Source organism: Pinus tabuliformis, chromosome 7, assembly GCF_031772625.1.
Source record: "Pinus tabuliformis cultivar Carrire ecotype Pingquan chromosome 7, CPIR1, whole genome shotgun sequence".
Classification (NCBI taxonomy): domain Eukaryota; kingdom Viridiplantae; phylum Streptophyta; class Pinopsida; order Pinales; family Pinaceae; genus Pinus; species Pinus tabuliformis.
This window is the reverse complement of record NC_142293.1, coordinates 1,665,835,203-1,665,862,709: the sequence shown is the minus strand read 5'-3', so window position 1 is coordinate 1,665,862,709 and position 27,507 is coordinate 1,665,835,203.

Below are 27,507 nucleotides of genomic sequence, written 5' to 3'. Positions count from 1 at the left end.
AAAAGTACAACGCTGAGCATAATCAACATATAACAAAGAATTCATTTAGAGTGGAAAATAGAGTATGGTTATAATTGAACAAGGACATACTATGTAGTCCTAGTAAGAAAATCGAGACTTTTTGGTATGGTCCTTTGAGATAATGGAAAATTTTGGAGATAACATGCATATATTTAGTCTACCCCGATAAGTGAACATGTACCCAATGGTTAGTGTAGAGAATATAAAAATATATGAACCTTCCACTCTAAATAAGGAAGAGGAATAGGTTTGGATACTCCCTTTTCCAATTTTTCTATAGAGGAAGAGGTTACTATAGGACTCAATAATTCTACTTGAAAACCAAAGTCTCCTGAGATGGATTCTCCCACTGGCTCTTTGTAGGTTGGTTGTTTGAATCGTTATCTAAATTCTCTATTAATAACTATGTTCTGACCATCCAAATAAATCTCTATAGGTTTCTCTAAATTTGATTATTCTTCAACCCATGAATCCTTGTTTTCTATTTTTTTAATATCTAGCTGGTTATCATGCTCATATGGGGCTGACTGAAACTTCAACATTTTTTGGAGATAATATTGTATGGATCATTAACCCACACTTTTCCTTTGGAAAAATTCATTAAGGCTAACATTTGAGAATAATATTGAAAGCATGTCTAGTGTTCACAATGAATGGACCCACCTATTGCTTAAGCTTTAAGGTAACCTCCTGCTTCCTTGGAATAAAATGCACAAGGCCCAAATTTATCCTTTTCTTGATATATTATAATGCAAAAATTTTAATAGGAAGGAATACAAGACTGATAAGGAGGCACTTATGAACCATATATTCTTATTTTTTAGTGTGGTTTTTATACATGTACCAGCTCCCCACACTTGTATCAGGACTTAATTATATAATTTGCTTGATTTATGGAAACATTATTTGGGGAACTTCGTCTAAAAAAATTACAAATGGTACAAATATAAAATGTGCGAGATACCCTAAAAAAACTTCATCGTTCTTCTTTCTTATCATAATGGAAATCTAGTAGACCACTGATTGTTGCTCACCCTTAGAATTATGAACTTGTAGTCTCAAACCAGAAAATTTTATGACTTGGAAATACAACATGAGGCATACAAGAAAGGATGGATACATGAACTATCTTGTGTCACTAAATCTAGATAGGTAAAAATTAATTACATGTCAGATGTACATAGCGAAATAATAATTTGCATTTGTCTTTCTTATGGAAGGAAGAGCACTGGAAAATCCTAATAATTTTTCATCAACAAAATGTATATCATCAAGGCCCAAAATACAAAAATGGTAGAGGGGACTTCTTGAACAAATTCAGAGAACATACTCAATTGGCATGCTGGGGCTAATTATGGGATAGTGCAACCAACAAGTAACATAGACTCCAACATAATTTTCTTTCCAACTTCTAATAAATCCCTATATAATTGAATTAAACTTATGTTTCTGAGTGACTAGAGGTTTTCAACAGACGAAAAATGTAATATATCATAGATATGTTCAGATGATATTTAAAGGAGAATACAACCATCACTAGAAACAATAATTTGACTATTTAGTATGTAAGAAATTCCACATCGAGAAACAAACCGAGGAACTCATACACTTGAAGAATGGTGACAAATGTTAGACCATATTTTCACACCTAAAGGTATTATTTGAATGGTCAAACTTACTTAAATGCTCTTATCTAACTTGAAATAGGTCAAGGTGACAATGAGTGTCATATATGTCTACTTCATGATCAATTAATGGTATATTATCTAAATTAATAGGGTCTTGAGGAGTAAGGTTTTCATATTTAAACTTAGTAATTATGAAAAAACAAAGAGCAATGAAAGAAGATACTCGAAAATATTTCTTGGAGATGGTTGGCTTGTAACTAAATTGATTTCCATGACTAGGAGTGCACATGGCCGTCTGTACAAGAGTTATTGTCTAACAGTTACAACCATGAGCCTCGTTGCCCTTCCCTTTCATAAATAGAATAATAGAATACCTTCCCCCTTTTCTCCTCTATCAACTCCTTTCTTTTCCTCTGGGCATGAACTTGAAAATCCCTTCAAAAAGTATTTTCATTGGTGACTACATTGATAATGTCATGTTGACATGGAATGCCACATCAATTGTCCATGTAAACTTCCTTGTCAACATTATTATCTCCACTTGTTCATGTATATCTTCAATGTGGTTGATTACTTGTCCATTGAGCCACCTGCCCTTCTAGCCTTTGGATGTGCGCCAACATTGTCCTTGCTCATTGCTCCAAATCTTATCATGATATGTGAAACCACCCTTGGTAATACAGTTGGTCATGCACACCCGCCTGGTGGTTTTAATTTGGGGAGAGGAGGGGGCTACAATCAATCTCATATGTTGATCAGATGTAGGTGGTTTGGCATGAATACCAACCATGACTCCTCTCACCCACTAAACATCAACCACAGGTGGGGGCATGATTTATATAAGCCATTGGATCTAGCGCTCTTATGGATTATTGATGATCCAACACTTCAATGCATGCATCCTCTAACCTTTATCAACTTTGCAGGAAACCTTTAGAATATATATATATATATATAGATATAGATATATATATATATATATATATATATATATAATAAAGTGTACGTAACATAATAATCCCAACTTTTTTGCCCCATGCACTTAAATGTTATAACCTTGTTTTTTCTTTAGTGATATCTAAAAAAATTACAAATGCTATAGACATAAAATGTGTGAGATAGCTTGAAAAAAGCTTCATCATTCTTCTTTGTTATCATAATGGAAATCTAGTAGATCACTGATTGTTGCTCACCCTTAGAATTATGAACTTGTAGGCTCAAACCAGAAAAATTTATGACTTGGAAATACAACATGAGGTATACAAGAAAGGATGGATACATGAAGTATCTTGTATCACTAAATCTAGATAGGTAAAAACTAATTGCATGTTAGATGACTTGATGTCCATAACTAGGAGTGAAAATGGTTGCTTGTACAAGAATTATTGTCTAACAATTACAATAATGACCCTTGTTGTCATTCCCTTTCACAAATAAAATAATAGAATACCTTCCCCCCTTTCTCCTCTATCAACTCATTTCTTTTCCTTTGGGAATGAACTTCAAAATCCTTTCAAAAAGTATTTTCATTGGTGACTTCATTGATAATATCATGTTGACATGGGATGCCACATCAATTGTCCATGTAAACTTCCTTGCACTTGTTCATGTATATATTCAACGTGTTTGATTACTTGTCCATTGCGCCACCTACCTGTTATCACCCAAAAAATTCTCAAAACATCATTGTGTCAACTCTGCTTTTGGTCATGATTTCAAGGAGGTCTAAAAGTCATTTTAGTCTCGATAAAAGGGTAGGTGATGGGTTCAGAGTCTCAAAAGTCTCATTTTCATATCCAAATAAAGTTTAACAACCTTATTCCATTTCTTAGAAGTCTCACATTCTGTTTAGAACTCATATCTTAAATCATTTTGATATTTTTTTTGGAATTAGCCTCGAAACCACGTATTTGTAGCACAGATAGTGTAAAAGGTCATTTTTGCACTACGAAAACATTGCTCTTTTCATAGCACTTTTCCATGAAAATACTAAGCGTGCTACGAAAGCACAGATTCGTAGGCAGTCTTGTCAAAACATCAATTCGTTCAAATTCCGTTAATTTTTTCATTATTAGGTGTCAGCTAGGAGTTAGTTCTTAAGCATGCAACCATCTAAAGAAAGAGCAAGTGAAACAAAAGAAGGCCATAAGAACATCAAACACATAAACTCCTAATAGGCCTATCACATAAACTACTTGATTAGCAGCCTATCAGGGTCAGCCTATTAGAAGTTTTTTTGATGTTTTATTTATAAATAAGTAATTGAACAGGGTCATAAGAACATCAAGAACATAAAATCCTTGTGAATCTTGAGTAGTCAAACTGATCTCTGTATTAAGTTTGAAAAACCACAGTTTCTTACAATAACACAACTTTCTTTGCTAATGAAATTACCAACCATGAGGAGTTCGACCTCATGCTTCATATAGAGTCTTTACAACCTTGGATTCTATGATCCATCCTTAGGAGAATTTGAATTTCTAAGGTAAAAATGTTATCACCAAAATAAGATACTGATAGGCTGCTCATCAAGTCAATCTTAGTGTAGCTATTTCAAACCAATCTTTTGGCTGAGGCTTAGCCTCCTCACCCTAAGAGGGCTCTCTCAAGGGTTAATGATATTGATTAAAGATATAGATAAATGGCTAACTCTATGGTTTGTGATTCTATATGTTTATAGGTTGAAAGATGGAGACTTGCTACCATTGGGCTATGGAGTCAGTGATAGAGATAAAGATAACAAATAGCTCTTCTTTTAAAACTAAGGCTTGTATAGACTTCAATGAAAGAGTAACACATTCAGGAAAGTCTCAATAACTCAAAGTTCATAGAAGTCAAAGAATGTGGGCACGCATTCTGAGTAATGATACATCAAGGTATTTCAAAAGGAAAGTATTAAAAGCGATTCATCAAAGTTTAATACTTAAAGGAAGTCAGAGCATGAATAACCATGAATTCTGAGTAATAGGTATTAAAACGTTGAAGAAAAACATCCAAAGATAGGACCCAAGAACTCAATTTACCATAGTTTAACACTTAAAGGAAGTCAAAGCATGTTCCTCCATGAATTCTGAGTAATAAGCATTAAGACCATGGAAATAAAACATATCAAAGATAGAAGATAAAGTTCACTGAAGTGCACTAAGAATCTCAGATTCAGAAAAGTTAAACTGCTTCTGTATATATCAGTCCCTTCACAACATTTACAAAAGTAGTCATTTTCTATAACATTTTCCAACCCTGTGTACATCGAAGTTTACATTAATTATAAGCATCTAGCCTTTACAACAAGTCTGCCAAGTGGCTAGACCATTAGACTTTACAACTGACACCAAATCTAACTACTAACTAGATTCATAAAACTAGGACTGACACCTATTCAAATTAAGAGTTAGAGTCCTACTATGACTCAAACACCTAATTATTACATTTAAACCAAACTGATCCAAATCTTCCTCGAAAGGAATCCTATCTTTTAACCATGCTGGCCATCAACCAAACATTAATATTTTGACTACCTTCGTGAAGTTACTCTGCCTATCGTTAAGGAGATATTTGTTTGATGACCTGGCACATGTAGACTAGTGTCTTCAAACTCTTCCTTTAAATGAATATCTCCACTTGTCAAATGACTGATCTAATACTCTTTGTCATGCTCTGATACTCTTTGTCTGTTGATGTGGTACTGATTTTAAGTATGTTTTACCTTTCTCCCTCTACCCAAAATTAATGATGAAATCTAACCTTGTTGTCAAAACTCTGTTTTGAGCTACGAAAATAGCCTGTTCTCGTAGCGCAACTTTTATACCACTGTAAAACACTTCTTTGACCATTCTTTCTTTTGCTTTTCAATCTGAGTCTTCATCTGTGATCTTAATCTTTCCATCAGCAACACCAAAATTTGAAAACCAACAGTCTTTACCTCCCAAATACATGCATAAAATGCCCAAAATTCACCTTCAGCAGTTTCGTAGCGTGCTACGAAACTGCTGTGTATGCTCCCTTTAACACAGTTTTCAGAAATTTACAGTTTGAAGATATTTAACATTCTTCAAGGATTGGTGTCAACATCAAAAAGCATAACAACTTGACCTTTAAAAGTGTTTTTCCTCAAAATTTGGTCTTCACCTTAATGAAAGACTGACCTATAAATTTATCATTTTCTGCACTATTTTTATCTGAAAAATAGGTGTTGAGACAGAGCTTATATCTTTTGATCCCTGATAGCTGTTACAAAAATGGAGGCGATTTTGTAGATAAGAATGTTTATAAGAAAAACCTCTCTCGGTTTGTTGAAAACTAGATTCATTTGTCCAGAATCTGCATTATAAAATCATATATAAAACAGGAAAAATTCAGAATTCTGAAAATAGGTCTCAAAGGAAACTTCAAATCTCCAAATTGGTGGCACCTAGGAGAAATTCGAAAGAGGTTTTTGTTCCTTGTTATGTTCTTAGAAAAACCCTCCTTCATATTTTGAAACTTATCTTCATTTGCCTAAAAATTCCTTTTGAAACCAACAGCCGAAAACAGTCCAAGAAACACACAAATCCCCTTGCAGCTCTCGGTAGAAATACGTGTAACCTGTCTGGATGAAAGCTTGTGTGAAGCTGAGGTCGTCGATGATCATAAAGCTCTATAGGCTCCTATCAAACACATAGCCTTCTTTTTATGCTTTAACCTTCATGGCAGTTTACCTTTATAACCCAAACTACCCTCTTAAAAATATGATAGTTGTAAAGAACTATTTGGATAGCAAGTTGTTTGTCACAAAGTTAACTTTTCAAAGGTGACATCTGACTGATCTTGTGTCATTTCTTTAACTTCAGCTATCTTTTGCTTTGTATATTGAGGAGTCTTGCGAATAACCGTTGTTTTTTTACTCACTTGCTCTTTCACATGATTTCTAGGTTTCAACTTGACAAATATTTTTGACTTGATCATTACAGACTTACTGATTTCTATGGGTGGAGTTTATTTAGCCTTAGGTTTAATGCCTGTATCTTGATTTTCCATTCCAAAACCATATAAAAACAAAAATGAAGACCATTCTCTGTTGATCCTTTTGAGTTCATGTAAAACTATCAGTTTAATTAGACCATGATGAAAAAGGGAGGTTTCATGTCCTTGAGATTTCATTTGCACTTTATCTGCCATCTTTGCCTTTGAATTCTTGTAGAAAATTAGCCTCTCTTTAATTTATGTTTATCAGCCTCATTTACTTACAGATGAGAGAAGCTTTGGTAAGAGATTACCATAAGCTTATCATTTGAAAACAGTATATTTGAGTGTTTGCATGCAAACTGCAATAAGAAACCAGCCAACCCTTTTGAATTTGAAATTACCTATCATGATGACCCCCACATTTGAAATGATGGATTTGGATGGTTTCATGCTTAAGAACTGACTCCTAGCTGACACCTAATAATGAAAAATTTAACGAGATTTGAACGAATTGATGTTTTGACAGGAGTACCTACGAGTCTATGCTTTTGTAGCGCGCTTAGTATTTTCGTGGAAAAGTGCTATGAAAAGAGCAGCATTTTCGTAGTGCAAAATAGACCTTTTACATTGTCTGCGCTATGAAAACGTGGTTTCGGGGCTAATTCCAAAAAAATATTTCAAAATTATTTAAGATGTGAGTTCTAAACAAAATGTGAGACTTCCAAGACATGGAATAAGGTTGTTAAAATTTATTTTGATATGAAAATGAGACTTTTGAGACTCTTAACCCATCACCTACCCTTTTATCAAGACTAAAATGACTTTTACACCTCCTTGAAATCATGACTAAAAGCAGAGTTGACACAATGTTAGTTTTCAAATTTTGGTGTTGCTTATGGAAAGATTAAGATCATAGATGAAGATTCAGATTGAAAAGCAGAATAAAGAATGGTCAAAGAAGTGTTTCACAGTGGTATAAAATCTGCACTACGAAAACAAGCTAATGAGGCAAAAACCCTGTTTTTATGTTTTTAGTAGTCAAATTCCAAGGGGTTTCTTGAGGAATTTAAAACTCATTTTTTAAAACTAAAAGAGGTTTTTCTTTTGGACATACTTAACCATAAAAATCTCTCTCAATTTCTTTAAATTCATTATGAGGTGGGAGAAATTGCTGACCCAACGTGCGCTACAAAACTACTGAAAGTCATTGAGAGAAAAACACTGATGTCTGGTTTTAGTAGTTCACTTCATGATCAGTTTTTGGCCAAATTAAAAAGTATTTTAGAATTATGAAAGAGGTTTCTCTTCATTAAATCTCCGTCTACAATAACCTCTCTCAATTTCCTCAAAAGTGTTACTAGTTGAGAGAAACAAGGCTTTCTTTGAAGCCATATTTTCAGAAACTAGAATTTTCCAGTTTTACACATGTTGCTCAAAGACAGTTTCTGGATAGCTAGGTCACGGATCAATAGGGTTGGTAACAATGTTAGAGGCATCATAAAGGTCGAAGACATAGATTAGCAGTTTTCAAAGAATGTATTGAAGTCTTAGATAAGGTTTTTGAAACATGTTTTAGGAGTTTCACTCCTATTTGTATTAGGACTCCTAAAAGACAGTTAGCTGTCAGCTTGTAATTAAGAGTTTGTTTTATGAGTACATAGGTGTCAATTTTAGAAATTCGAATTCTCCTAAGGATGGATCATAGAATCGAAGGTTGTAAAGACTCTATATGAAGCATGAGGTTGAACTCCTCATGGTTGGTAATTTCATTAGCAAAAGAAAGTTGTGTTATTGTAAGAAACTGTGGTTTTTCAAAATTAATACAGAGATCAGTTTGACTACTCAAGATTTACAAGGAGTTTATGTGTTTTATGTTCTTATGGAATTTTTCAATTACTTATTTGCAGTGGTATGAGCTTGTGATACTTAGAATTCATTGGAAAATGCTCTAACTTCCTTCACATGCTTGTAAACTGTGTTGATTCACCATGTTATTGTTTTATTTATAAACTTAAACTCTAAGTGCCTTGACTTCCATGTTTTGTTGACCATGTTGTTTTGTTGAAGACTATTTTGACTCCATAGCCCAATAGATGTTTTCTAATCTTTGATTCAACCAGTCAACTAGTTATACATTTGTCCATTTTGTTCCTAGAGTTAGTCATCTAATCATTAATCAAAAATCTTAAACCTATTGAGAGAGCCCTCTCAAGTTGAGGAGGCTAAACCTCAACCAAAAGATTGGTTTGAAATAGTTACTCAAAGTCTACTTGATTAGCAGCCTATCAGGGTCATATTTTGTGATAACACTTCCCTTCTAGCCTATGGATGTGCGCCAACGTTGTCCTTGCTCGTTGCTCCAAATCTTATCATGATATGTGAAACCACCCTTGGAAATACAGTTGATAATGCACACCCACCTAGTGGTTTTAATTTGGGGAGAGGGGCCCCTACAATCAATCTCATATGTTGATCAGATGTAGGTGATTTGGTGTGAATCCCAACCATGACTCCTCTCCCCCACTAAACATCAACCACAAATGGGGGCATGATTTATATAAGCCATTGGATTTAGTGCTCTTATGGATTATTGATGATCCAACACTTCAATGCATGCATCATCTAACCTTTATCAACTTTGCATGAAACCTTTAGAATATATATATATATATATATATATATATATAAATATAAAGTGCACGTAACATAATAATCCCAACTTTTTTGCCACATGCACTTAAATGTTATAACCTTGTTTTTTCTTTAATGATATCTACACACACACACACACACACACACACACACACACACACACACACACAAGAACCCTTCTGCTACATCAACTCCCACAAGGTATGAAACCTTTGCTTGTAGCATATAGCTTCTTTGCTACATCAAATCTACCTTATCCTCCCACAATTTACTTTGCTCAACAATGTCCTAAACCATGGATTCCATTGCTATGTGTTAGACCCTTTCAACCTATTTCATTATAGAGTTTGTATAACCCAACATGTCTACTACCACCTAAGCACATATCACATAATTGAGTGATGAGTATCCCAATCATTGATTAGGAGAACTCCAATTTCATATGAGGTTTCTCAATTTGCTAGTATATCCACTTCATAATTGTTATATCTAAAAACATGCATGGCTTTGATGTCAACCATAAAGCTCAAAGAAGTTTTGATCCTTTTAAAAATAATATTAAGTTTAAGATATAACCTATAAAAGCCAACATGAAGGTGCCAAATTATTACCTTCAAGTCTGCCCACTATAATTATTTTATAACTAGCAATTTCCCCTAAAGGTGCAAAGATACACGGAAGGTATGGAAGATTTGGGAAGATCATGTGGCAAAGATTTGGGAAGATTGTCTTTCATTGTTGTGCTTGAAGTGCCAATTTTTTCTTGTGGTTTTGCATACAACATCCTCAATGAATTATCACCAAAATATGTGAATTGCATGTGCATTTGCAGCAAAAGTCCCAAATTTAAGGATTGGGAGTGCAGTAATAAATGTCAAAGAAAAATACTTTCTATGGAGAAGCTTGCATTGTTACTACCAGATATACCACCTTATATCCCACAACAGTATGGACGTTGTGCAATGAATGGTAATTTAGGGGACCTTTTAAAAACAAAGCTTTGGAAAAGAGATGACAATTTTGATGTTGTCATACAAGGGAATGGAACTCCCACAAAGGTTAGTATGCTTAAAATCATGTCTCTATGTTGCATTTCAATTTTCCTTCATGATATTTTCCATTCGGACTAAGAATAAATTATTAGAATGAAGGGTTAAAATGTGATGAAATCCTCTAGTATTCTCCATGTGGTGAACTTTTATATCCAGTCACATTCTATGTCTTCTGCAAATTTAGAATTATTTGCAATGTGTGGGGATGAAAAGTATATTTCAACTTTTCAATAGGGGATTAGCCAAGGCCCTTGATAAAGTTACAGAATTGGATGGTAGCGTTTTATATTCTATATTTCATATTGATTTCATGTCATTCAAATACAATCTTAATGTATCATACAACTGAAGACAATTCCATTATTCTAATAATATGACAAGTTTATCTTTTTGCACAAAATGGGAAAGTTCTAATTATTAAAACCGCCATCCATGACATTATGAGTAAAATTATTTGGGTAGGTAATTGACCTCAACTTAAGATATTTCTTTGAAAAGTATTATTACAGGATAATAACTAACTTCAAAACTTTCATCTAGCCTTTCTTCTATTGCTTCACATGCCTCGAATGCCACTTAAGTTGCTTATACACTTCACTAATATGGTCTCAACGAAGACAGGATGTTCCAATTAATCCTATGTATTTGATGTTAGGCACATCTTTTGGATCTTCAACCAAAGTCATAGTAGTCAAAGCACTTGATTTTGCTTTCCCTATATGTGAATCTATTGACATTTATGGATTTATAGTGCACCTTAGTTACACAGAATGGTAATTCCTGTAGAGTAGATAGAACTAAATATTAATATTTTTAATATCTAGAATCAAGATTTATGTAACATAAAATTTTACGATGCAATGATAGCCTCAAGAGTAACGACAAGATGGCGTGAAGGCTCGAAATTGTTGCTTTGTGTGAAATCTAAGTCAAACTTAAAACAATAAGATGGCTCGAAGGCTCGACAATGTTGTTTCATATTTAATTAAAAAAATGAAAAGGTCTAGTGTGAACTTGATACCAGCCAATGAATTTGGGATATTTCTTTTCATATGGTCGTGCTTTATTCATGATTACGAGTTACTCTCTTTTTATTTGGAAAAATATATAAACGTTCGAAGTAATGTGCCATTTTGAATTCAATGATGGTTTATGTGACAATTAAAGAGGTACTTTTCTTAGTGGGTAGAAGCATGGATAATTAAATTCACTAAACAATTGTTTAAAATGAACAAAATTTTAAATTTTATTGATATGAAATATTATATCTTTTATTAACATTTTGTTGTTGTTAATATTTTTTCATATTTTTATTAACATTTTGTTGTTAATATCCTTTCATACATTTAGAAAGTATCATGTCTTTTATAAATAATTTTTGTTAATATCCTTTCATACATTTAGATGTACTATAGTAATTTTTTTGAATATATTTTTAAAAGATGACGGATTTTATTATAATATGGTTGTTAACGTTCATTCAATATTTGAATTATTATTTTAATTGTGTATTACGATTTTAACATAAATACATTAAACAACCTAAATCTAATACAACAATTATTATTTCAAACCAAAGTACAACTTTTCCAATTTAAAAATCCTATCAAACAACCTAAATCAATTACAATTGTTCAGAAGGTTATGCAATCAGGGAGCTTCCTTGGCCCTCCATTCTTCTTGACCAACTAGGCCATGTGAACTCTCCGGAAATGACAATTTTGTGCATGAAACGAAGCCAAGGATGTGATGTTTTCTATCAGTCCAGGCTTTATTCCAATCATCAAGATATAGGCCCACACTATTTTGGATTATTGCTAGGCCCATCACACACTCAGTGAATTTGGCTAGTATTGTTGGTGCTACATCTCCATGAATTTGGCTAGTGTTGTTGGTGCTACATGAACTTGATATATTCTACAACATGATTCTCGAAATGAAATACATGATTAGAACTGAAATAATTTAACATTATTTTTTTCCCTTTGGGCCTTTGTAAAATTGCTTCCAAATCTAGTCCTTGCAATATTGATAATGAAACCACAATATAAATACAAATACCCTTAGGCATCTGTAAGACATTTAACAAAACAAAATGAAAGAGATTTTCTCACTGACAAGAGAAGGTGTCAAGTATACACAACCTAACAAGACCTAACCGCAATGACTCAGTCGGGATTCGGGACCCCGTGAGGACCTTCCCGTACAAATGTTCTTTTTTTTGGTCATCAAAGCCCTTACTATATGGAGCATGTCATATGCTTTCATATATACAGCTTGAGTGGGCCTAATGGTTAAGAGCATGTGTTTCCTCCTAAGAGGTCACAGGTTCAAAACCAAAGGGGGTAGAGTATGTATGCCTTCATAGTCTTAGCAGTCAAATCACAAGGGGGGTAGAGTATGGCAGTCAAATTGCAAGGTAGAGTAGTATGGAAGCAGTCAAATCGCGTAGAGTAGTATGGCAGCAGTCAAATTGCAAGGGGGTAGAGTATGTATGCCTTCGTAGACTTAGCGGCAGCAGTCAAATCGCAAGGGGGTAGAGTCAAATCACAAGGTAGAGTAGTATGGCAGCAGTCAAATCGCGTAGAGTAGTATGGCAACAGTCAAATCGCAAGGGGGGTAGAGTATGTATGCCTTCGTAGACTTAGTGGCAGCAGTCAAATCGCAAGGGGGTAGAGTATGTATGCCTTCGTAGACTTAGTGGCAGCAATCAAATCGCAAGGGGGTAGAGTATGTATGCCTTCGTAGACTTAGCGGCAGCAGTCAAATTACAAGGGGGTAGAGTATGTATGCCTTCGTAGACTTAGCAGTCAAATCGCAAGGGGGGTAGAGTATGTATGCCTTCGTAGACTTAGCGGCAGCAGTCAAATCGCAAGGGGGTAGAGTATGTATGCCTTCGTAGACTTAGTGGCAGCAATCAAATCGCAAAGGGGTAGAGTATGTATGCCTTCGTAGACTTTGCAGCAGCGGTCAAATTGCAAGGGGGTAGAGTATGTATGCCTTCGTAGACTTAGCAGTCAAATCGTTGCGCAACCTCCCTTGTCCCACAAACAAGGGGTTCTCATACACCAATTTGGTGTCTGGCTTGGCTGTGACCTTAAAAATAAATATTATTATTATTATTATGCTGTTTGCATCAATGTAATTATAATAATTTTTTTTTATAAATAGAAAATGTAAATTATTTTAATAAATAAAAAACAATGTATAAGAAAGAAAATTTGCTACTAGTATACATAAATAGAGAGCTATGTAAAATTATTTAAACAATTATCAAATCTTTTATTTTTAATGTATTTTTATTTTAAATAAAAATAATTATTTTATAAAATAATTTAAAATGCATAAATTTTATTTTTTTCCCAATTTAATATTCTTTTAATAAATTAAAAAAATATAAGCAAATATCGCTCCTCTTAATATAAAGACAAAGTTTTCTAAAAGTTTAATGGACAACTCTATATATATAAAAGTCATTTTCCTCGGGCGCAGAGTTGTGGTGAGTGGGCCTTGAGGGGGCTAGAATTGGAGTCCCTGCCTTCCACACGGCGGATGAAGACAGGGCGGTTTACCTTAACACTTTTAATGGACAACTCTATATATATACATATATATAAAAGTCGTTTTCCTCCGGCGCAGGGTTGCGGTGAGTGGGCCTTGAGGGGCTAGAATTGGAGTCCCTGCATGCCACGGCGGATGGAGTCAGGGCGGTTTACCTTAACACTAAACCAATCCGTCTCACCACTGAAAGGGAAATCTTAAAATATGAAACCCTGACCACTTAACTCAACTAAGGTTGAGGCCTCAACCTAATGTGTGTGTTGTACGTTGACAATGAGGATTCCAACAGATAATGAACAATGAACGCAGAGTAGGAATGGTGACTAAACTTTACCCGTGTGTACATTGAAGATGAGGATTCCACCAGAGTGAAATTTTCGTGAAATTAACACTTGTGTGCGCTCAACCTTTAGGGTCCAATGTAGTGTATGGACGTTGACTAATCTCTACTCCAGGTTGAGGCCTTAACCATGATTCACAATTCAAGCTCTATAAATTTGCACCATTCAATGCATTTCCTTCATTCTATGTTCGTATGCTCTATTCCTTTTTTACAGGGATTGCCTTACTGAACATATTAAGAGCTTTCCGAGTTAACTCTCATACTCCTCATTCATTTCTCTAGGTTTGTGTCTGATCATGATCACTGGTTTCTCTACCTTGATAGGATTCAATCCATTGTATTTATTTGTGGTGTGGGTCTTCTTACAAGGCTTTCCATAGGATTCAATCCAGTCAAATTATGGATTCAATCTAGTTGAACAATATATATGTTATATAATATTTTCGGATTAATAATCACGTTATAATTATATGTTTGTCTCGAGGAATATATGTTTTATAATATTTTTCATAATTATTTGTTGATTAAAGTTTCAAACCCTCTAAGATTCATTATCAAAATGATTGATCAAATTTTCGAAATTTGATCTCGGTTGCGGAGGGCTCATGGTCTCTTGATATCTGTTTTGTCTCTCAAATTTAATATTTTGACTCCTATTCAATTCCTGCAGTATGCAACCTAACTCTGGAACTATTTCCGAACTGGTCTGTATATTTCTAAATTAAATACAGCTGGTGTGTGAAACGGTGCTAATTGTATGGCTGCTTTGCCTAATCAGGTTTTTCATGGCATATCAACGCAATACCAGAGGCGCTGTCCACTTCCCTGGAGATCATATTGTCATTGTGGCTCTTCAAATCGATATTAATGACAACGAGTTTCTCCCCCCGGAATGGACAAAACTTATTATCTTTTTACATTGGCGGTCAAGGAGCCATTCTCACTGCCGTCTTCTCTTTGAACGGGCCAGTTGGGTTACACTACTTGTATCGTTGCTAATCTCCGCAATAATCATCATCGGCGTGGTCAACATATTTTGGGAAGAATTCAGTGTTATAAGAGGCGGAGAACAACTCCGCAATTCGCTGATTTACAACTGGAGGTGGATTGCACATAGATGTGCATTTGTTGCGACGCTGATTGCTATATCACTCTGCATCTTAATCTGCTCCACTTATCTTCTCCTCTCCCATCTCCGCTAAAGTTAGTGGAAGCCGATGTGCCATAAATATGTTTAAATTTTCGTCAAAATGTATTCGTAGGTGCTTATTTAATACCTCCAAATTGTTGTGACAGTATATGTTATGACAGTATATGTTTATGGCCGTCGTCCAACGACTTCACAATTTGTTATCACAGTATATGTTTATATGTTTATGGCTGTAGTCTAATGAGTTTACAATTTAGTCAGAAAATAATGAAAATTCAGATAGGATTTTGAAAAAAATTGGCACAAATTTTGGAAATCTAGCTTTCAACCTTCATATTTTTGATATATTCAAAAGTATAGACAATTTATTTTAAAAAAGGAAAAAAATTAACCAAAAAAAAACTTCAAATAAATACTTTATTGTTAGCCTAAGTAAATCGTTTTATATGGTTAAAAAAAAAGTGATTGGAAAGAGGGTGGTTCCAAGTAAAGAAACCTAACCTACTGTGAAGGCATTATTTAAGTCTTATAAGGTGGTATCAATTTGATGTTATGCCGAATATTTTGGAAAAATGAATTTTAATAAACAGAAGGAAGGAAGGTTCTTTAATATGAATAGTAAAATATAGAACTTTGGATTCTTAAAACTCAAATAGACCATTCTAAAGGAAGGATAACCATGGATAGTTGTTTAGAAATTGAAGAAAAATATATTGATCTCACTATGACAAATAGATTGTTCTTTGCATAATAAGTATATTTGTTAAAAAAGGCATCTATGGCTAGAAACAATTTGAGAAAGGAAGGATAATCATTGATAGTTGTTTAGAAAATGAAGAAAAATATATTGATGTCACCATGACAAATAGATTGTTATTTCCATAATAAGTATATTTGTTAAAAAAGGCATCTATGGTTACAAACAATTTGAAATTCTTTGTGAATTAATACTATGAGTTAATGATTATATAATCGTATCTCAATTTAATCTCACAAATTTTAATAGTTTTAATATTACTAACCTTGTTTTAGGTTCCAATTGGATAGAAACATTGAGGACATTCTTTCTAAATATAAAAAGAAATATTTGACAATGTCCTATGAGGGAAAGAGGATAACTTTACATGATTCTAGAGTGAGGTCATGCACAAAAATTCCATCGTTAGAATATATATACCTATACAAATTGTGAGAATCCAATATGATAAGGAATCACAACAAGAGAGTTATGATGACTTAGAAAGGAAAATTAAAGATTTGAGCAAAACCCTTGTCAACAAAGATGGAAAATTTATGCAAACTTGAAGGGAATTGGAGAAGAATGAAAAATTCACAAATTTCAACAACAAATAAATTGGTTACAACAAATTAACAACATAAACAATGCTCTCAAAACAAAGATTGAAGGTATCAATAAAAAGATATCAGCCAAAGATGATGGAATTCATCAGAAGAAGTTAAAGAAAGAGAAGAAGGAAGAACTTTAGGAGCCATTTTGAGGCCTTAAATGATCACATTTTGTTGTATAATTCTAACCAAGCACCCATAATCCATAATAAACACATCTATACATTTCCAAGGGCATAAGAATCACTTCAATTAGAGCTTCTATGAGAAAACTATGCTTCCTAGAAGTTGACCTATCGAAGTTGGAAACCATCATTTGAGAAGATGTCGCATCATCCCCCATTACTCATGGAAAAGGGGCACTATGAAGGAGACTCTAGAAGGTTCAAGTTGTGACTCATATTAAGGGTTGAATGGGTCAAATTAAACCATTAGTAGGTTGTAATCCAATATTATAACTCGACCACTAGGAGGAAAATGAATTCTATTCTATTCAAGTGTGCTTTGTTGCATAGATGAGAAAAGTAGCTAAGAGCATATATATATATATATATATATATATATATATATATATATATATATATATATAAGAGAGAGAAAGAGGGAGTAGAGTAGCCTCACCTTCCAGTTGGGTTTTCTTCCATAAGGGGTTCCCAAATTATATCTTTTGTTTATTTTGGTTTGTGAGATCTATTTTTATTTTACATATTTTACCTATTGCATGCATACAAATAACATAGTAATTAATGAATCTATATATCTAAGGAAAATTATCCCTCAGAGTATATTTCATATTTTAAGTAAAATATTGTTAGATCTATTTAACAAATTGTCCAGTAGAGTATCCATGATATTTCATAGATCATATTGGTATTAAAGCATGTTTCTTTGGGTATTTCATTGGAGGTTACAAGGAATCCATATTGGTTTAAGAACAAAGTCATAAACCTTAGCCATGGATGACGAATCCATTAATAACCCTAGATATGAGGGAAAGGAGAGGTTCTTGAGGTTGGAAGAACATGTTTTAAATATTAGCCATAACATGAGTCTCCTTATGGTGGCTTTGGCGAACAGATTGAGGATTAGAGAATATTGAGGTTCCAAATCTATGGTAAGATTAGAGGGGAAACTATGGAATTAGGAAGAAATAGAGAGAGTCTAAGTAATGACATGAAAATAACAACCAATTCAAGTGTCATAAACCATTCACAACCCCTATTGAAGATGGAAGTGAAGGTAGATATCAAGTCATAAAAGGGTGATATTAACACTTTGAAGTTAAATCACTAGTAGTAATAGTTAAATTTTTATTTTAGTGTACAACGCATAGAGGAAGAACATAAAATTTAATTTCATATCTAAAATTAGAGGGCCATGCCATATCCTATTGGAAAAACTACCAAAAAATCCCAAGACTAGATGGATATTCTTTATTGACTAAGTGATGAATTTCAAAACTTTCATAAGGTCACAATTCTACCCTATCAGGTATGTAGAGGATCAATCGATTTGGTGGCATACATTCGACAAAGGCAGGGGCATAGTGTATAGGAGTATATCACATAATTTAGGAAGATGGAGATTATGCTGGATATCTCCCCAGAGAACCCAAACATACACCTCAAGAATCTAGGGGGTCTACACAACCAATTACAAAAGCAAGTGATTTTGTTCAAACCTAGAATGGAATATGAGGCATGCCTATAGAGACAATACCTAGAGAACATACACCAAAGAAAGGGAAATCAAGTGGGTTAAATAAGAAGGCACATCAAGAAGCTTCCAACGATAGGAAGAATAGGTAGAAAGGGGAAAAATATTAAAATATGGTATCCAAAGCACACGAGAGATATTTTTGACTATATTTTTTGAGATATCTTTCAAGGATGTTATGATTTCTAAATTCTCATGAAACCAGTCTCAAATGGGTTAGTTCAGAATTTTCACTATAAGTTTTTTTCTATGAGGTTTTGGACCATGAAACTGGAACCACATTTAGGTGAAACCTTAGTGAACATCTAGTTCAAATTTCATATCTTAGTTCACTATAATTTCAGATGTATGCTCTAAGGATTTCCATGTTCCTCAATGCTCTGGAAATCAATTTCAAATAGGTTAGTTGGGCTTTCTCACAATAGATTTTGTCTATGAGGTTTTAGATAGTGAAAATTGGATCATATTAAGGATAAATCTCAAGGAACATATTGTTCAATTTTCAAAATTGGGTTCGCTATACTTTCAGAGTTAAACCCTATAGAAGTTGCGGTTTGTGAACAGTCCTGAAATAAATTTTAAATGAGTAAGCTTAGTATGTTTTCTATATCTTTGTGTCTGGGACTTCTTAGTCTATGAAATATTCAGAAAATTTTGGAGACAAACAAAAGATCCTCAAATACAAATTTCAGAAAGATAGTTGAATAATTGGGCACATGGCATGCTATACAAGTTTCTCATTGGAAGAGGCCAAAAATCAAAAAGTTTTGGGACAGTTACCATTACTTTCAATTGGCACATCAAATTATGTTCACACGCATGGAATTGTAGAAAATTATATCATATTATTACAAAACAAATTTTCATATCTGGAACGGCTCAAATATTAGAGATATAGCAAGAAAAACTACATCCATTCAAATTTTATCCAAATTAAGACACGTAATTTACAAGTGACCTAATTGGTGATTAAAATATCCCTTTTTTTCGTAGCTGAAAATTATGATAAAGAGGAGTATTATTACTATTTTCAACATGCCTTCAAAGAAAACTACTACACCAATTAAATATACTGAAGGCTCATCCTTAACTCATGAAGAAAGTGAAGACTTAGAATTTGTGTTATCTCAATTAGAGAATAAATTTAATGAAATAGATGATAGTATGTTGAAAAATGTTAAAAGAGAAATACAAAATAAGATCAATAGAAATAAGGAATAAATGAAAAAATCCTTCACGGAAGAAGTAAAAGAATTGAAAAACATTCTATTAAAGGATTTCCGTAAGAGGGATGTGGAGATACAAGGAAATCATGAACAAAAGGAAAAGCATGATGTTGAGAATAAATTTCATATGGGGATTATGTTATCACAATTGGAGGGAAAAAATGTTGAATAATGAAACCCATAATCATGAATTTTCAATCCAAGATCCACATCATCGAGTCTTCAAATCAGCACCAAGGAACTAATATATTTTGAAGATCGGTACAAGGAAATTTGTTGGTAATGATCCAGTAACATGGATATTTCAGATGGAATAAAACTTTGATTGACACCAAGTGGCATCGTGATAAAAGATAAATATCACATCAATTATTTTGGAAAAATACCAACATGTATGGTATCAATGGCTTTATGAAAGGAAAAAGGGCTATGTTATATCTTGGTTCGTTTCTACAGAGGAATTAATAGCGCATTATGGCGATATTAAGCACAACACATTCTTCGGTCAATTGGTAAATATTAGACAAAAAATTTCAATTATAGAGCACATTCAACATTTCCAAAAGTTGAGTCTCAAGTTAAATAATATCCCAAATGATAATACATTAGACCTATTTATGGTAACTTTAAAGGAAAGCATCCAACATGAGTAGCGTCTCTTTGAACCTAAATCTCTAGAGTGTGCTTTCAGTTTGGCAAAGAAAGTTGAAAGTAAAAATATGGCCACTAGAAAATTAGTAACTAATAATTATAGAAAAGATCATGCTCCCTCCCCTAAACCTACAAGGTTGAATCCTTAGCAAATGGATGGAAGAAGAGAAAAGGGACTATGTTTCAACTATGATAGAAAATATAGTGAGAGGCATTATGCGATGAGAAGAATTGATTCTAAATATACTATGAAGAGGAAGAAGATCAAGCATTTGTCCCATCAAAATTTTTAGAGCTAGAATAGACTACTCCAACAATATCCTTTCATGCATCGACTGGAATTAATAATCCACAAACCCTCAAGATAGAAGGATATATCAAAAAGAAAAAGATAACAATGTTGATTGATTCAAGTAATACCCATATCTTCATCAATTACAAATTATCAAAACTTCTTGATTGTTTCATATATCTAGCACCAAAGCTTCATGTAATGATTTTAGATGGAGACACCATAAATTATGTAGGGAAGTGCCATAGTATTAAGCTTAATATCGAGAAGTATTTGTTAGAAAATCCCATGATTGCAATACAAATGGGTGGTGTTGATGTTGTAGTAGGGGTCTAATGGTTATAATCATCAGGAACAATGACCTTTAATTTTCAAGATCTCTTCATATGATTTACCTTAAAAGGAAAGGAAATTGAGCTTAGAGGTATCCAAGGTAACCCTATAAAGCGATAAGCTTTATCAATATGATAAAATTACTCAAAAAGGGGCACTAGGGTGTAATGGGACAATTATGTTCACTAAATCTTAAAGTGTCAATATGATCTATGTCAAGCGATCTCCATAAACTTATCAATAATCATGCCAAGGTATTTAGATTAATGCTTAAAGGTATTTCACATAATCAATATCATAACCATGTTATTCATTTCCAGTTGGGAATTGTACCAGAAATAAATGAAGAAGGGAAAATCATGCTAGAAGTAGAAACAATCATTGAAACAAGGTTTAAGTAGCCTAGTAACCTAGAAATTATGGAGTACATCATCAAACAAAAAACCTACCAATAGAAGAGATTACATGGGAATATGACTTATTCTTATAGAATCAATAGAAATTAGTCAAGTGTTGAGGAGAAGACTTGTTTGAAGTGCAGTGGAATGTTAAGCACTATATAAGGCCCATACTAACCCTAAAACCTCTTATTAGTCCCTGGATATGGAGTGATTACATTTCTATTTCTATATTCTTATGTAGGAAAGAACCCCTCATGTTCCTATTTTATTATATGTGTACCCCTTGTCTCCTATATATACACTAAGGAGACCTAGTCATAGAATCATAAAATATTGCCTTTTGTAAATTGTATTCATTGTAAAAGGAGGTTTCCCTTCTAAAGAGTACTATAATTATTAGTTTCTTATCATTCTTAAGGCACAAGGATCATAAAAATTCCCATGCTCATAGATTTAAGTAATCAGGTGGAAAGCAACTGATACGTGGATGAGAATATTGTATGTACATTAGTGCAGAAGGGGTTGAATTTGAGTAGCATTTAGTAACGTTGATCCAAGAGGATCTTGTCAGTCCAGCATGAGCAGAGTCTTTAGTGGTTCAAATTCGAAGTGGTATTTAAATGATCATGGTCGATGAGGTTTTGAACTTTATCAACTTCCCCAGTGATCTTCGTCTGCATTCAGTGTCTGGTATCTTTAGTTTCGACAGTGATGTTTATGGTCCTGGTTGTTGTCAGTTCCATTTTTTCACATTTGGTCAATAGGCCTTCAACTGGATCAATCAACATCCTTTAACCCCTTTTCATCATCATTTCATAGAGCCCTAATCATGAATCATTCTAATCCCTGAGTTTCTGCCTAAAAGCACCTTGTTTAAGTCATTTTAAGGACCAATGCACACTAGTCTCTTACTGACCAGCATTGAATAATAGGTTGCTCTACTCTACATATGCATTGATCACCAGCATGTTGCTCAACGTTGGGGGTGCAATGATTCTAGAAATTTGAGAAAACAAAAAATAATCTTGAATCTTCCTCTTTGAGAATATTCCAGGAACTTTTGTAACCATTTACCTCAGATAAAAGTCTCGAATCCTATCCTATCCTACCTTGGATATTTCATCCCTTATCCCTTGAGCTTATTCTCCCATCAAGAGTGGATCACAAGTCCAATTTGGTAAAAGGTTAATAATTTATGAACTACCTCCTTGACCTATATATTTACTGCCATCCATAGGTAAGGGGTTGGCTTTTGGAGAGTAATTCTACCCTTATGCTATTGATGTGAGAGATATAATTCTATGTATTAGGGTGATTAGACGTGTACTATGTGACAAGGAAAGGACAAGTCAACTTGGAGGAGTTCCTTTACAAGAGGTCAACACCAATTATTGGTTGTACCTCACTCCATTTCTATTAAATGAAAGAGTTCTTTGTTTTCCTATATATGATGTTATGGTTTCATATATTTCAATACCATGTTGATCTATTAAATAAAGTGATTATATGATGCTACATAGATTCTGGGGATCATTGTCTTATGTTGGCTTGATGGGCCTTGACCCAGATTCAACATTAAGCAGCCAAGAAAATCCCTACACTACTGGCCCTTTCGACATCAATCCGTGAAGCGCGGACTGAAGTCTCACCCGAAGCAGTATGGAGGGATATAGAAACCAAGTTTCCGCACCCTGAGATGGTTGTGATGTCAGTTATTTGCCCTAACCTTCCTTCGCATAGATCGATACGCCCTTTAGGGCTTATCAAAGTACTTCTATTATTCATTCTCGAAGCCTCTGCAAAAGTCTTTGTTCATCCTTCACGGACCCTAAATTGATAGATCAGGCACTTACACGCCCCTGTAATTACTCCTACTTCTATATCTACCCAGATTTTCTTAAGTATTGGTTACTTTAACATGCAATTATGGTTATCTTCACGTAAACATATATCTCTACTTGCAGTCATATAAAACAAAGAAACATATAGATTCACACATTAGAGTAGCATTAAAACATAAACTCGGTATTCAACATAACATAATTGCATGCAAGGAAAAGAAGTAAAATAGACAAGTGATTTCAAAATACTCTTCTTTATTATTGATTCAAATATCCAGTACAGACTTTGACTACCCTGCACAAACAGCTACAGGGGTCCGCACACTCAGCTGTAGACTTCTACCCTAGGCCTCTGCGCACTTAGCTGCAGAGCCTTTTCTTATGCTAAGACTCTTCACTCTTAGCTCTCACAGACCCATTACCTTTCTTAACATCAAGTATCAAGTATCAACTGAACTATCTTAGACTCCTCTAAGACCTCCTTTTTATTCAATCCCATGGTCCATGGACCATGGGTAGATCTATAAAGATGACATGACTTATACAAAATAAGGGCGAAAACCCTTAGTAACTCGTTACATCTTCGAGCTCCATGACCATAAAATGCGGAGACTTTACACAAAAATTGGGCTTTTAGCCCCAAAACTTGGGCTTTTAACACCAAAATTGACCTCAGGGGACGTGCTCCCAATAGGCCCCCAACAAAAATCTGGTGACTCGCCCAAGAGTCACTCTGTTGGCTCAAAGATATTCTTGCAAAGACCTCCCAACTCCACCTGTACCACTGCAGCTTCGGCGGTGCACTTTGTTTCTGCCTACTTCATCTGTTCGACCAGCTACTCCGTCACCAGCCTTGCACAATATGCCTGTACCTTTTGTTGTGTTCCCTACAAACTATCGATTTTTCCTTCAATGGTGGTTTTGAGCGCATAGGCTTCATCAAGCCAAGGCCCTATCCTGGCCTTGAGAATGCTCTCTTTGCGTTGCGCTGCATCCACCTACTCCTTTAGCATCGTTGCTTCCTACAGTTTTTCTAGCCTCTACGTAAGGGTGATGGTGTGCTTCGTCACTTTGACTTCATCATATCTCTGCTATAGCTCCCGGGCCTCTGTTTCCAACCTTTGCAAGGCGGGATCCTCCTGCAAATTGGTAACCACTTCGAGCGCCTACTCGAAGAGTAGTGTGCACTCCTTCGCTATCCTATCTACAGTGGCCACTACATCGTTGACAGCGGCGTCACGCTCTATTAGAAAATTATATATTACAAAGCAATGCGAAGAGGGAATTAAAGTGGATCTACTGTAGGTTGTATCTCTTCAGTTTGTTGGATAATATAAAAAGAAGGACTTGTTGTTTCTCAATCTTCTCTCTCTTCCTCACTCAGAATACAAATATACATAGATGCAATACAATTCCCTCATATATAGAGAGGGGTTGCCTTTTAGGGCAAAAAACCCTAAATTAAACATAACTTCTACTGTCAGATCTCCACCTAATGAACGACCCAGATTGACTACGAAATTACAACATTTTACAAGGAAATTTTACATCTATTCTTAGCTTCGTGGGCACTACCCCTAATCCCCCTGCCGGGGGGGGGGGGGGGGGGGCTCCCAAAGGTCGCAGCCACCCCCCCTTGGACCCCCCCTACAGTGAATATTTTATGGGCAGCGTTGCCGCCCCATTACAAACTGGGTTCCAATACGACGATACCTTTGAATACAAAATATAATCAGGCTCCACACCCAACAATCTCCCACTTGGAGACTGATTATAGCAAATCCACTACTGCTTCATTTGCTGGACAATGACTCCACTTTGGACCTTGTTGTTTCTCATCTTCTTCATCATACTTGAAGACCAACTGAAACTGAGCAGATTCTCAGTTTCTCCCTGGTTACAACTTTTGTTAACATATCTGCAGGATTCTCGCTAGTGTGTATCTTTTCCAGCTTCAACTGTCCATCTTCCAATGCTGTATGTATGAAATGGTACTTGAGTTGTATATTTCTAGTCTTGGAATGAAATACAGAGTTCTTTGCCAGATGTATGGCACTCTTGCTGTCATTGTATAACTTGCCCAACTCCTGCTTCTTACCCAATTCATCCAGAAACCTTTGTAACCAAATAATTTCTTTACTAGCCTCTGTAGCAGCAACATACTCTGGTTCTGTTGTTGAGAGTGCAACAACACTTTGTAGCTTTGAGACCCAGCTGAAAGTTATTCCACCTACAATAAAATTTCATAAGGTTATAGTTCTACCATATCAGGTATGTAGAGGATCAATGGATTTGGTGGCATACTTTAGGCAAAGACAAGGGAAGAGTGTATAGGAATATATCACATAATTTAGGAAGATGGAAATAATGTTGGATATTTCCCCAAAGAACCCAACCATACACTCAAGTATCTGGGGGGTCTACACAACCATCTACAGAAGAAAGTGATTTTGTTCAAACCTAGAATGGAATATGAGGCATGCCTATAGAGACAATACCTAGAGAACATACACCAAAGAAAGGGAAATCAAGTGGGTTAAAGAAGAAGGTGCATCAAGAAGCTTCCAAGGATAAGAAGAATAAGTAGAAAGGGGAAAAATATTAAAATATGGTAGCCAAAGCACACTAGAGATCTTTGTTGACTATATTTTTTGAGATATGTTTCAAGGATGTTATGATTTCTAAATGCTCATGAAATCAATCTCAAATAGGTTAGTTTAGAATTTTCACTAGAATTTTTTTTCTATGAGGTTTCACACCATGAAACTCGGACCACATTTAGGTGAAATATTAGTGAACATATAGTTCAAATTCCATATCTTATTTCACTATAATTTCAGACATATTCTCTAAGGATTTCCAAGTTCCTCAATGCTTCGGAAATCAATTTCAATTAGGTAAGTTCGGCTTTCTCAGAATAGATTTTTTCTATGAGGTTTTAGATAGTGAAAATTGGACCATATTAAAGATAAATCTCAAGGAAAATCTCGTTCAATTTTCAAAATTGGGTTTGCTATACTTTCAAAGTTAGACCCTGTAGAAGTTGCGGTTTGTGAACAGTCCTAAAATCAATTTAAATGAGTAAGCTAGTATTTTTTCTATATCATCCTGTCTGAGACTTCTTAGTCTATGAAATATTTGAAAGTTTAGGAGACAAACAAAAGCTCCTCAAATACAAATTTCAGAAAGATAGTTGAATAATTGGGCACATGGCATGCTATACAAGTTGCTCATTGGAAGAGGCCAAAAATCAAAAAGTTTAGGGAAATTTACCATAACTTTCGATTGGCACATCAAATTATGTTCACACATGTGGAATTGTAGAAAATTATATCATAGTATTACAAAACAAATTTTCATATCTGGAATGGCTCAAATATTAGAGATACAACAAGAAAACCTACATCCATTCAAATTATATCCAAATTAAGATATGTTATTTACAAGTGACCTAATTGCTGATTAAAAGATCCATTTTTTTTCGTGGCTGAAAATTATGATAAAGAGGAGTACTATTACTATTTTCCAACATGCCTTCAAAGAAAGCTACTACACTAGTTAAATCTACTAAAGACTCATCATTAACTCATGAAGAAAGTGAAGACTTAGAATTTGTGTTATCTCAATTAGAGAATAAATTTAATGAAATAGATGGTAGCATGTTTAAAATGTGGATTTATCTCGTTCTTCAAAAAAAGTTAAAAGAGAAATAGAAAAGAAGATGAATAGAAATAAGGAAGAAATGCAAAAATCCTTCAGGGAAGAAGTAAAAGAATTGAAAAACATTCTATTAAAGGATCTCCCTAAGAGGGATGTGGAGATACAAGGAAATCATGAACGTAAGGAGAAGCATGATGTTGAGAATCAATTTCATATGGGGATTATGTTATCACAATTGGAGGGAAAAAATGTTGAATGACGAAACCCATAATCAAGGATTTCCAATCCAAGATCCACATCATCGAGTCTTCAAGTGAGCACGAAGGAACTACTATATTCTAAAGATCGATATGAGGAAATTTATTGGTAATGATCTAGTAACATGGATATTTCAAATGGAGTAATACTTTGATTGACACCAAGTGGCATCCTGATAAAAGATAAATATCACATCAATTATTCTGGAAAAATACCAACATGTATGGTATCAATGGCTTTATGAAAGGAAAAAGGGTTTTGTTATATCTTGGTTCATTTCTATAGAGGAATTAATAACGCATTATGGTGATATTAAGAGAAACACATTATTTGGTCAATTGGTAAATAGTAGACAAAAAGATTGAATTATAGAGCACATTGAACATTTCCAAAAGTTGAGTCTCAAGATAAAGAATATTCCAGATGATAAT